General features: G+C 41.0%; 1 long non-coding RNA gene across 1 annotated transcript; it reads left to right on the forward strand.

Moving 5' to 3' along the window:
• The first annotated feature begins 3,173 nt into the window (after positions 1 to 3,173).
• Positions 3,174 to 5,199, forward strand: LOC107836861 (uncharacterized). The gene is made up of 3 exons (XR_001662831.1): positions 3,174 to 3,469; positions 4,323 to 4,733; positions 4,933 to 5,199. It is a non-coding gene; the product is annotated as an uncharacterized LOC107836861 (long non-coding RNA).
• The last annotated feature ends 5,386 nt before the right edge of the window (positions 5,200 to 10,585 follow it).

Genomic DNA, 10,585 nt, shown 5'->3' on the forward strand with positions numbered 1-10,585 from the left:
GATCTTTTTGCTTTGTGCTGAATGTGCTGTACATGTTTTTGAAGAGGATGTGCTTTCAAACATAACATCATCGCTCTTATTTGTGGACGTGATTTATTGTGCCTTCGAGGTAAATCCATGGCTGGATTCCTGGACCAGAGCAGAGTCCTGAGCGATACCAGAAATATCATGGAGCTGTTTCTGGGCTGCACCTTAGGAAATACCTCTGGGTAGCTCAAAGGTTAGGACACCATTCCATGGTCCATATCACTGGATTAGTGTTTCATTGACATATGGGATAAAAACAGAAACCAAATCATGTGAAATTTGTCCATCTGGCTCTCATATAGTCAGCAAATATGGAAAAAAAAAAAAAAAAAAAAAAAAGTTATGTCATGTAAAGCTCTGCAAGGAGAAAGTTTAAGGTTGCTTTCACACCTGTTAGTCCGGTAAACTCAGTTCAACTGAGAGCCAAAATCCCAACATTTTGTCCAACAAACCCAACCTTTTAACCAGCCTGTTCCCCTTCTTGTCCTGTGGAGGCGCTGTACCGAGAACCACTGAAGGAAACTACGTGAAAACCTCTGAAGAAGACACTGATTTAAACCGTAAACATTGTTTTCTTGACGAAAATATCTCCCAGTTGGATATGAATGGACGTGCTGCTGTTTACTGGCAACACAGGAAGGAAGGAGAGAGCACTTCTACTTTCCACAAGGACATGAGCGAACTTTGTGAAAGTAGAAAAGATGACGGATTCCTTCTCAAGCACCAAAACATTCTCCGTTGGAAACACGTTTTACTCCCCCGATGTGAAATAAAGACTGGGCCCTCTTTAGAAACCCCATCTCAGAGTTTGTTGGGTCTCCACGTAGCTGTTGTCAGACAACATTTCTTCTGATTTCCCCAGGTTAACCAGGTTACACTGGCTTGAGTCTATTTTTTACACAACATCATTTTCAACAACTTCTTTTGAATACTTTCTTAGTTCTCATCCCATGTACCTGTTTTTTCTTGCAAGATTTCTTTTATATATATATATATATATATATATATATATATATATATATATATATATATATATATATATATATATATATATATATATATATATCTATGCCCTGCCTTTGATGTGTATAAATGGTTTCCCCATTACAACCCAGATGTCTCAGCGTTTCAAAGATCATTTTTCCTTCTCAGATTTTCATTTTTCACATCAAAGGAGGCTTTTTTTCTTCTTCAAATCAGTCAACCTTCACAGATCTCAAGCTTAATTTGAACTACTTTTTTTTTTTTTGGAATGGCACATATTCCAAACCTCATTCTGGCGGTAAATCAAACGAGCAAAACTGCAATGTTGCATCTCTCATCCTGTTTAACCAGTGGCTTGTATTAGTTTTTACTTCTACCGTTTGGCTTAGTTTTTGTTAATAAAACTGTAATATGCTGTGTGGTCTTAATAATCTGGGATTTTTTTTTCCACCACTATATTTGACTGAATGCATATTTTTTTAATTTTTTTGACATTTTGTGTTTGTTTGGTTTTCTCCTTGAAAGGCTCCTAAAGATGCCCCCCGCCCCCCTTATTTTATTTTATTTTATTTTATTTTATTTATTTTTTTACAGGAACTGTCCCTTTAACCTGTGAAGTAAACACCTCTACAGTTCTCTGTGAAAATTAATATTTAAGAGGTCAAACATGTCAAATGGTTTCAGTGAGAGACTTTATATAAAAAACAGTTTGTTTCTTTTGTGTGTCAAACGTGTATGTTGGTGTGCTACCAAGAAGTTGAGCTGAGGTTTTGTTTTCTTACAAATTTACCGAGACGGCATGGAGAAGAGATTGTTGTTGATCTACATGAATCAGGTTCCCTGTCTTATTTCAGTTTTTAAACTGAGCCTTTGGGCCAGAGGATAAGACAAAACGAACAAATGGAATTACACTGTCTTGAGTTAAACTAAAGGTAAAACCATATTTTAGGAATGAAATACGGTGTTGACGGAATACGTGTCACTATTGATCACTGAACTGTTGCAGTTCACTTCCATCACTGTCAGCGTTCAGGTTTTAATTCAAGGAACTGTTCAAGAGAAAGACGAAGAATTCACATCCACGATTTGGGCAGAAGATATAATCCATTACCCTTCTTAGGACGTTGAAAGTTCAGAACGGTGAATAAATTTTCCATGGTGTTGTAGTGCTCTTAAATCATTTAAAGTGACTTCTGAGATGAAAAATTCCAGGATTTAGATAAAAGACTGTTGAGATTTATTCAGTATAGAGGATTAGGCCAAAGCCTTCTGAATGTCTTTTCCTCTTCTACACACCAAAACAAATACCGTCACGCATAAAGCAACCAATGCATACTTTATGGAAGACAGGAGGAAAGTGGTCTCCCCTGGGAGAAAGAGAAAACATTTTTAAAGCTACAATCAACAAAAAAAAACAAAACAAAACAAATATATATATATATATATATATGTTGACTTTTTTTTTTACATTCTGAACAATAAACTAAGCATGCGATATTTTATTTAATCAAATAAAGTAGTTTGATTATTTTGTACAAAAGGGATTTGTAAATCATAGTAGATTATCAGTCTAGCATAAAAGTCTAGATTAATTTAGGTCAGACTGATTTAAAAACAAAACATTTAGTACAGACTCAGCAATGATTTGGGCCACTCTTTCTTTGAAAGTGAATGGCCAAGGTTTCATAAATTAGTTCAAGTTTAATAAATTAGTTTGACTTTCGAGACCAAAATGTTGTTTTTGACTAAAACACACTGGACAGATGTGGTTCTATCAACTAGAAAATTAAAGACAAAGTAAAAACTAGGAAGACTTTAAATTAGCAATATTTTTTCCTAACTAAAAACAAAAAGACTGAATTTGCAAAAACCACCTGAGCTTTTAATTGGGGGCCGTCTTACAGGTGTGGACACGCTATTAGCTGGTGTTTGCGAAGCAGCCAATCCAGGAGCGGTATGTGTTTTCCTTGCTGCTGATTGGTTGTACACTCAAAAGCATAGATAAAGGAGACTATTAGCTTCTTTAACAGTTCTAAGATGGTTTTTACTCTGTGTGTGTGTGTGTGTGTGTGTGTGTGTGTGTGTGTGTGTGTGTGTGTGTGTGTGTGTGTGTGTGTCTGGTAAGGTTTCATGTTTGAACTATTAGAACTGGTGGTCATAAATGTCTTTAGGTCTTGAGTATTTATGGGTGCTTGTAGTCCCGAGCCCCCATGGCCACAGAGAGTCAACTGTTTCTTTCTACAGGAAAGATAAATGTGTTTCTCCTGCTCCTACTTTTGGCTGTTTGGGTTCATTAGTGCTACATTATAGTGAATTTGTTTTGGATTTATGTTACCTTGTGCCTCCGCCATCAGGAGTATTCATGCTACAATTTGAGAACCTTGGATATAAACAGAACCAAAGACAACAGAACAAAGTGACACGACACCAACGACGCGAACCCAAAAGGCAGCGACAGGTACGTTGTTCGCCAACCAAAACTCTGACTCCTGACAAAGTGTAAGGAACCCCTTTAAAAGCCGGTCGGGACCCCGCAGTTAAACATGCTAATGGGCAACAGCAGCTCATATCGACTGCATTTGTTTTCACAGGGAAGGGTTTATTGCCAAACCCGAAAAGTGAAGGTCAACACCTCTAGGTCAGCCACTTTGTCACCTATATGGGTTTTATTCCCATAGCAACCGTAAACACAAATTGAGCACAAGCCGCAGCGTCCTCTTTACTACGTCCTTCCTGGAGCTCAAATCAGAAGGACATTCGACCAAATTTCAGTTTCAGAACAAAAATGTCCCAGATTAGAAAGTAGATACAGTTTGCCCCCATATCCATACCAAAGGCTCTCATGGGACATTAATAATGGAGAACACATGGCTGCTGTCGTCAAGAATTAACGACATACCTGTATATAATTTTTTTTTAAAAGAAGATCTTGAAGAAGATCTTGGTGTTCTTTTTAATTCCCTTGTCATCTAGGCAATTTTGATCTCTTACACACCATAGATCTTTGAATCCCTGCGGCAATTAAACACATCTGAGGTTCCTTGTCTCCCAGGGAGCCCCGTCACAGCCATCCAAAAGCAAAAAGGGAATGAAAAGTGTGTCTGTACAAGACAACTGCTTGAGGTCTAAGTAGCAGGGGAGAGATTCATGGGGGAGGGCTCCGGGCCAAACGCTCTTGGCAAAGAGAAAAAAGTCCACCCTGCTGGTCAGGCAATCCAGCTTGTAGATTTACAAAAGCTGCCTGGCTGCATCACAAAAGAGGCGCTTAGATTATAATTCTTTTTTTTTTCTTCTTTTTTTTTTTTACAAAGACAGAATGTCCCGTTGGCTTCCCTATTGGCGTGGATTTCTCCTGGACGCGGTGGAGGATTCGTCCCAGATAAATCCTGCTGAATCCGTCATCGACTCACCGTTAAACTTTCTCCCTCGCAGCCTCCACATCCGCACCACAACACGAGCTCCATGTTCCCAGCAGCACGTTCCCGCCGGTGCACTTCCACACCGTCAGAGCTGGTTTCAAGCGTTCACGTAGTGGCCACAGTTCCTGCAAAAGCACTCGTTACGTCGAGTTGTTTTCAAGCGAGGCGTTTGGCTCTTCCTCTCCGAGGCGCTGGAAGCCCGGATCGGGCCTTTAGCTCAGTCACTCTGCTGGAGAGTCCAGGAAGCCACCGGGGAAAGTTAAAATCAAGTGGTGATGAAGGTCTACTTACAGGATTATCGAGGTACAGGAGATTTATTGAATATGTGTCTTTTAGCCCGCTAAAGAACCTCCCGTTCTCGATATTTCTAGATGTCTGACTATTTTGTTGTCAATTTTTATTCAATTACGGTCCAATTTCGAATCGAGTGGGGTTTTAGTTTGTTCTTTTGTGCTTTTTATGGCGTTTGTTCCCAGTTGGTAATCAGATTCTTTCTCGGCAGACTTCATCGCTGAAGATCTGCAGCTGCCACTCTGTTTCAGCACTTCTGCGACTGGAGCCTGCAGAGCCGCTGCTTGACCTGCCACAGCCACTGAGGACAATCAGCAGGTCTCTACGCACTCCAAGACCCTCCATTTGGTGCTTGCCAGGTTAAACAAAACACATTGCAATGTATCATCATCATGACCTTCTGTTTAATACTTTAAGTGCAAAAAGTGAGAATAAAAAATAAAAAAAAATTTGCAAAAGAAGCAACATTTATTCTAAATTCAGGCGAGCCACTGAGCTGTTTCAACATTTCGAATATATTTGTACTAAGATATTTCAAAACAGGGAAATGAGGTAAGATTGATTTTACAATAAAGATGATCATAGGATGTGTACGTCGTTCATGACACGGTGGAATAAATTACGTGGCGTGAATTCAGGCAAAGTCGACGGTTTGATCAAATCAACAAGCACGTCAGGAGTTAGCGGGAGGTTGGTTTCTGAGCTCGCTATCTCCATCACCACTGCCGCCGTCTATAAGCCTCAACTAGGTGTCACTGTATTAAATAGGGGATCGTGATGCGTTGCAATGTGCGTTCCTTACAATCATTCCTCTGCTTTAGGCACATAGGTTAGCAGGGAAACGACTGTGGGTGTGGGGAACATTAACGTCTGTCCAGGTGCCCACAGGTGTTTGTGTTGTTGTCAAACTTACTGAAAAGTCTTCCACAGTAGCAGTAGTTGTTATCGATGATGACATTGAACTCTGTATCCCCTCCTTGTTCTAAAATCCCCATATTTCCTTTTTTGCTTTCTCGCTTTTCTCCGGATCATCCAGGTGTCGAAGGGATTGCTTGAACAGTAACAGTTGAAATCCTCGCTCTGTCCGACAGACAGGAGCATGCTGCTAATCACCGCTGGTCAAGCCGCATTATCCTCAGCCTCTCTGTGGCCCATTACTTAACTCCCCTGGCATTTTCCTTTCCTCCCATGTGTCACAGCTGAGGTGGATACAGTCTGCTTAATTTCCCCCCCCCCTAAAAATTTAACTTAACATTTAATGAATACATAAACTCTTAGCTGGAATTCTATAAATATGTCACTTACCTTGCCATTGCCTGTTCATTTTAAAACACGTAGAGACAGGGAAACTCGTTACACATTGCATTCCGGATGAATTACTTGGCTCCGAGTGAAATTCTTCACAATAAATCTCAAGGTGGATTTGCAGACAATAAAACTCTGTGTTATGTTTTATGGCTGAACAAGTAACTGTTTTGTGCATAAAGGGGAAAATTCATTATGTTGTCAATGCGTGCGCTTGATTTTTTTTCACTAACGCAGCAATCAATCTCAGTAATATTTGCGATATTTGATGACTCTATCCGTTACACTTAAAGAGACGTTTCTTAATTTTTTTCCTTTTAGATGAACCAGATGTCCAATCAGTTCCCATCATGTGTGGAAAACTGAAGAGTGAAAAGATGAGACAATAAGACTCACTGCAAAACTCCTACATGATCTTTCTGTGATTCCTAGAGTTTGGATTTTGGCTCTGCATAATTTACTGCTTGATGAGAAACACAAGATTTGCAGGGGGTCAATGAAAAAGCCAGTAGGACTCACTTTAAAGACAAATAAAAAAAAAGCTATCGAGCAAACCTTATCATGAAACCTCTAAGAACTCGTTTTTACTCCTTATTCCGGACAAAACACCCAGCAAGTCATTAAAAACCAACCAGAATAGATCTCAGCCTTTTTCTCCACATCATGCGTGACGGACACCTGCCGGCCTGAGATCCTGATGTTTTATCGTCATGTTGGAAGCACTTGGGTCCAGAGAGTCCAGCAGAAGTTGTAACTCATCCAAGGTGTGTGGCCCAGTTGTACCAGCCTGGCTTGGTCATCAGGACATTTGAAGGTCGAAGTAAGGGTGCACAGATAAACCGGCCAGCTGACAAGTCGGTCCCAATTTCCTTAATTTTGGGAGACTGGTGATCACGTGAAGCCGATCTTATCCACTTTACCTCATCTGCCTCTACAAAGGTTTAAAAGTTAACCTCTGTCTCCCGTGAGAGGGCCTGGACAGACATACCCCCTCAGCAGCTCATGTCTCCACGTTTGTGGTTAGCGATAGTCGCCCTGCTGTTACTAACTAGACTTTCTTGCTATATTTAGCAACATTTCAGACAAAAAAAAAAAAAAATCAGAATCAGCAGATCGGACTTTTTGAAGATCTGTGATCGGCTAGAAAACTGCCATCGGTGCAGCAAGCTCTTCAAAAGTGTTTGTGGTGGCAAAGTATTCTGTTTTTATTTGAGAAGTGAAAAACAAAACATTCTGTGATATGGTCAATTCAATTGAAATAATTTACCAATAGTAGATGGATATTGGATGATTTTCTTCCCTGGGATAAAAACCCCCAACCTATTCAACTTCTTTACACTTTAGTCGTCTTTTTTGAGAGCAAAGCAGGACTGAAGTCAGATTCCTTGCTTGTGCACAATGTTGGCAAGCAGAGCAGATTCTGCTTCTGAATGCAGGATTTACAAGAGATACTTTCCTTGGATGGAAAAAAGGTCTGTCCCTGTGTGTGTATTCTCATTTAGTTTTTATCGAGTTTGGCCGTGATTTCACACTACATACAAGGGAAGGAGCAGATCAGGCTGATTGTGCCCTCGGATTGGTGGCAGAAACATAGCAGTGTGGGAGCAGATTCTCGCTGGGAAAAGTTTGGTCACATGACAAAATAGCCACAGATGGTTTCTGACTGCACTCTTTTTTTGTAGTGTCTTTTTTTTTTTGGTAGGTTGTGACAGGATAGGATGGTCAAGGAAGCAGAAAGGAAGATAAACGTATAACGAATTCTGTCATTGTATAGAAAATCTTGTTTCCCTCCAAGTTTTCCAAATTTGATCCTGTAATGTTTGAATTGTCACAATATGAACTTTAACAAACGCATTGTTTTTTGAAAAATTTCTTTACAAAAAGACTCGATTTGCCGCTACTCTTTATCATCAGCAATGCTAACGCAGTGATGGTTTGACTCTGAGCTTAAATATTGTTTTTCCTAAACAGAACATCGAATGAGTCTGCCTGACGTGATCGCGGATGAAGTTGAGGAACCTTCCAGGTTGTTTAACTGCAGATAGTGGCAACAACTGTTTCAGTTTCACCGCCTCTCAAGAATTAGCCAGCACCCCAGGCTGGGATGTGACTCCTGCTGCTCGCCCTGACTGTATGAGCGTTCTCAGACGTTCCCGGCTCTTAATCCGTCTCTAGCTCTGTTCTCTCTGCGCGGTCTGATCAAAAGCGGCTCCTTATTTAAGTTTTCAAACTGTTAATATCACAGGAAGGCACAGACTCATTCTTACTGAAGGCTGCCAGTAGACGAGAGCTTGAATACCTCTATCATTACTCGAAGGTAAATATAAATTTGCAGTCATCAGCCGGCAGTTTTCTTTGGCTTATGAATCCATGTAAAAGCTCCAATGTGTGGTCTTCCACAGGGAGAGCAGAACCTAAGTCAGAGGACAGATTTCATTACAGGCTGAAACTGCTAGTGATAATAACTTTTATTGGTACAACCTGAACAGGAAAGTGCAGCAGATAGACACGGCACCCGACTCTGGGCCTTTGTAAAGTGAAAAGAAAAAAGGTTTTACACACACATTTCGGCATGTTTTTATAGAATTTTATGTGATCGATCGATACAGGGTTTCCCCCAGCAGACGTGCTGACCCAGATGGTAGGGGCGCTGGGACAGTCCACCAGCGGCCTAACATGTTTTCAGAAATTCAGAGGTGCATGAGCAGACATTATAATTTGGAAATAATAGTGCGTGAGTCAACTATAAACCTAATCCGTCTTTACTGTCACTCTTACTGGTGTACAAAAACCCTATTTAAAATAAACACACAGTGCTCAGCCAGGTGGGAATGCAAGGAAAGCCTGGTGACCCGCCAGGCTGATAATACACCGAGGGAAACCTTGAAGTAGCCTGGACTGTTTGGTGCAGTGCAGTGTGAAAGCAAACTGCACCAGCTGTGTGGAACCGAGTCTAGCAGGTCACAGCAACAACAATGTGACGGCTGAGTGTCAATGAACAGTCACATCAACTCTAATTAAACACTTGACAAGAAAACGATATATTGGAAGCTTTTGGGGGGGTTTTTGCTGGAGGTTTCATGGAGAGGAGGGAACGGCTCGCCCAAGATGTAGAGCCCCTCACTGACCTTCAATCCCTCACTGACAGACTTAATGGGTTTATTAATGGAGCTGCAGGGCACAGATAGATGGCACTCGCGGCCACTTAAAGCACTTGCTCCATATGTGTGAGCCCATCCAGCAATCGCTGTCCTCTCGCTCAAAGAAAAAAAAAAAAACAAACAAAAAAGCTCCACAGCTTCTCCCGCTTTCTCGGCCATCGTCTCCGTGGGTCTCTCTGCGCTGATCAGATATCAGCCTGTAAATCTCAAGTAGTTTTAGCTCATTAAAGGGAAATAGCTCTATTTTCAGAGTATGTGACTTTATACTGTAACCCCAAACCACACGCACAGACACAAAGCCTCCCAATGCTCAGTATGGTTTCACTTATGCCTTTATGTTGTGATGGAGGCCATAAAGGAGTGGGGAAGGCTTATGCACATATTATTTATGATAAAAAGGGCAGTATTCATATAAACTTGTACATATTTCAGAGGAGTACTGGGGATTAAATCCACACACTCTCCTACTGTGGGTTTTGACAGTGTTTCTTTTTTTTTTTTTTCCCCCCCACCGGGCTTTGGGTGTTATTCTAGAGGGCCTGGTCGTCTCGTTTTTCAGCAGCGGAAAGAAACATGGCTGTCCTCGGTTTTGAAGACCTTTCCAGAAACCCGTTCCAGCGTTTCAGCTCCACCATGGTGTTGACAAACAGCAGTAACCACCCTGACCTTCACCGACCAACTTCCCTTGGAGAGCAACCTAAACAAATGTTATTACTCCAGGCTCTATTAATATTCCGATATAAATAGTGAAAAGGCTGATTTGCGTCAGGACTTTGTGAGCTTTTTATGGTGTCGATGGTACTGCAGCTGTCTGGAACAGTTGGAACGCAGAAACTTTAAAGAGGTTAAATGTCAGATTTCTGGAAACGCATTTGAACAGAGAGGCTGAAAGAGTGACAAATTGCTCATGAAAGCTATTCCAAAAGACCTAAAAAGATCACTGAAACGTGGTGGTAGCTACTTACCGTCATTAATCTGAAAACACATTCAAGTAAACAAATGTTTGCTTTCACAAAATGAATTTGAAAGTTTTGGAGTGGCCCAGAACTAAATTTGATAGAAAGTCTGTGGATTGACCAGAAGAACGTTGTGTCCTTTTGTTACAACTATTACAGCTAGAAATTAATGATCAGGCCTGAAATCTGCTGGATTCATGCCTGAGCCTTCAGAAACTCATAAAGACAATTACAAATTCAGCCTTCTGTCGCCTGGAGAACATTTCCAGAACTCGAGGACTAATGTCCCAGTAAGATCTTTAGAAACTCTTCCATGGGTTTATCTTTAGTCACATTTACAGGTCTGCCTAAAGCAGCTGCAGCTGATCCAGAACGCTGCTGCTTGCATTCTCACTAAAACCAGGACAATAGAGCACATCGCCCCAGGTCAGATCTTATCAAT

Source organism: Poecilia formosa, unplaced genomic scaffold, assembly GCF_000485575.1.
Source record: "Poecilia formosa unplaced genomic scaffold, Poecilia_formosa-5.1.2 Scaffold93, whole genome shotgun sequence".
Lineage (NCBI taxonomy): Eukaryota > Metazoa > Chordata > Actinopteri > Cyprinodontiformes > Poeciliidae > Poecilia > Poecilia formosa.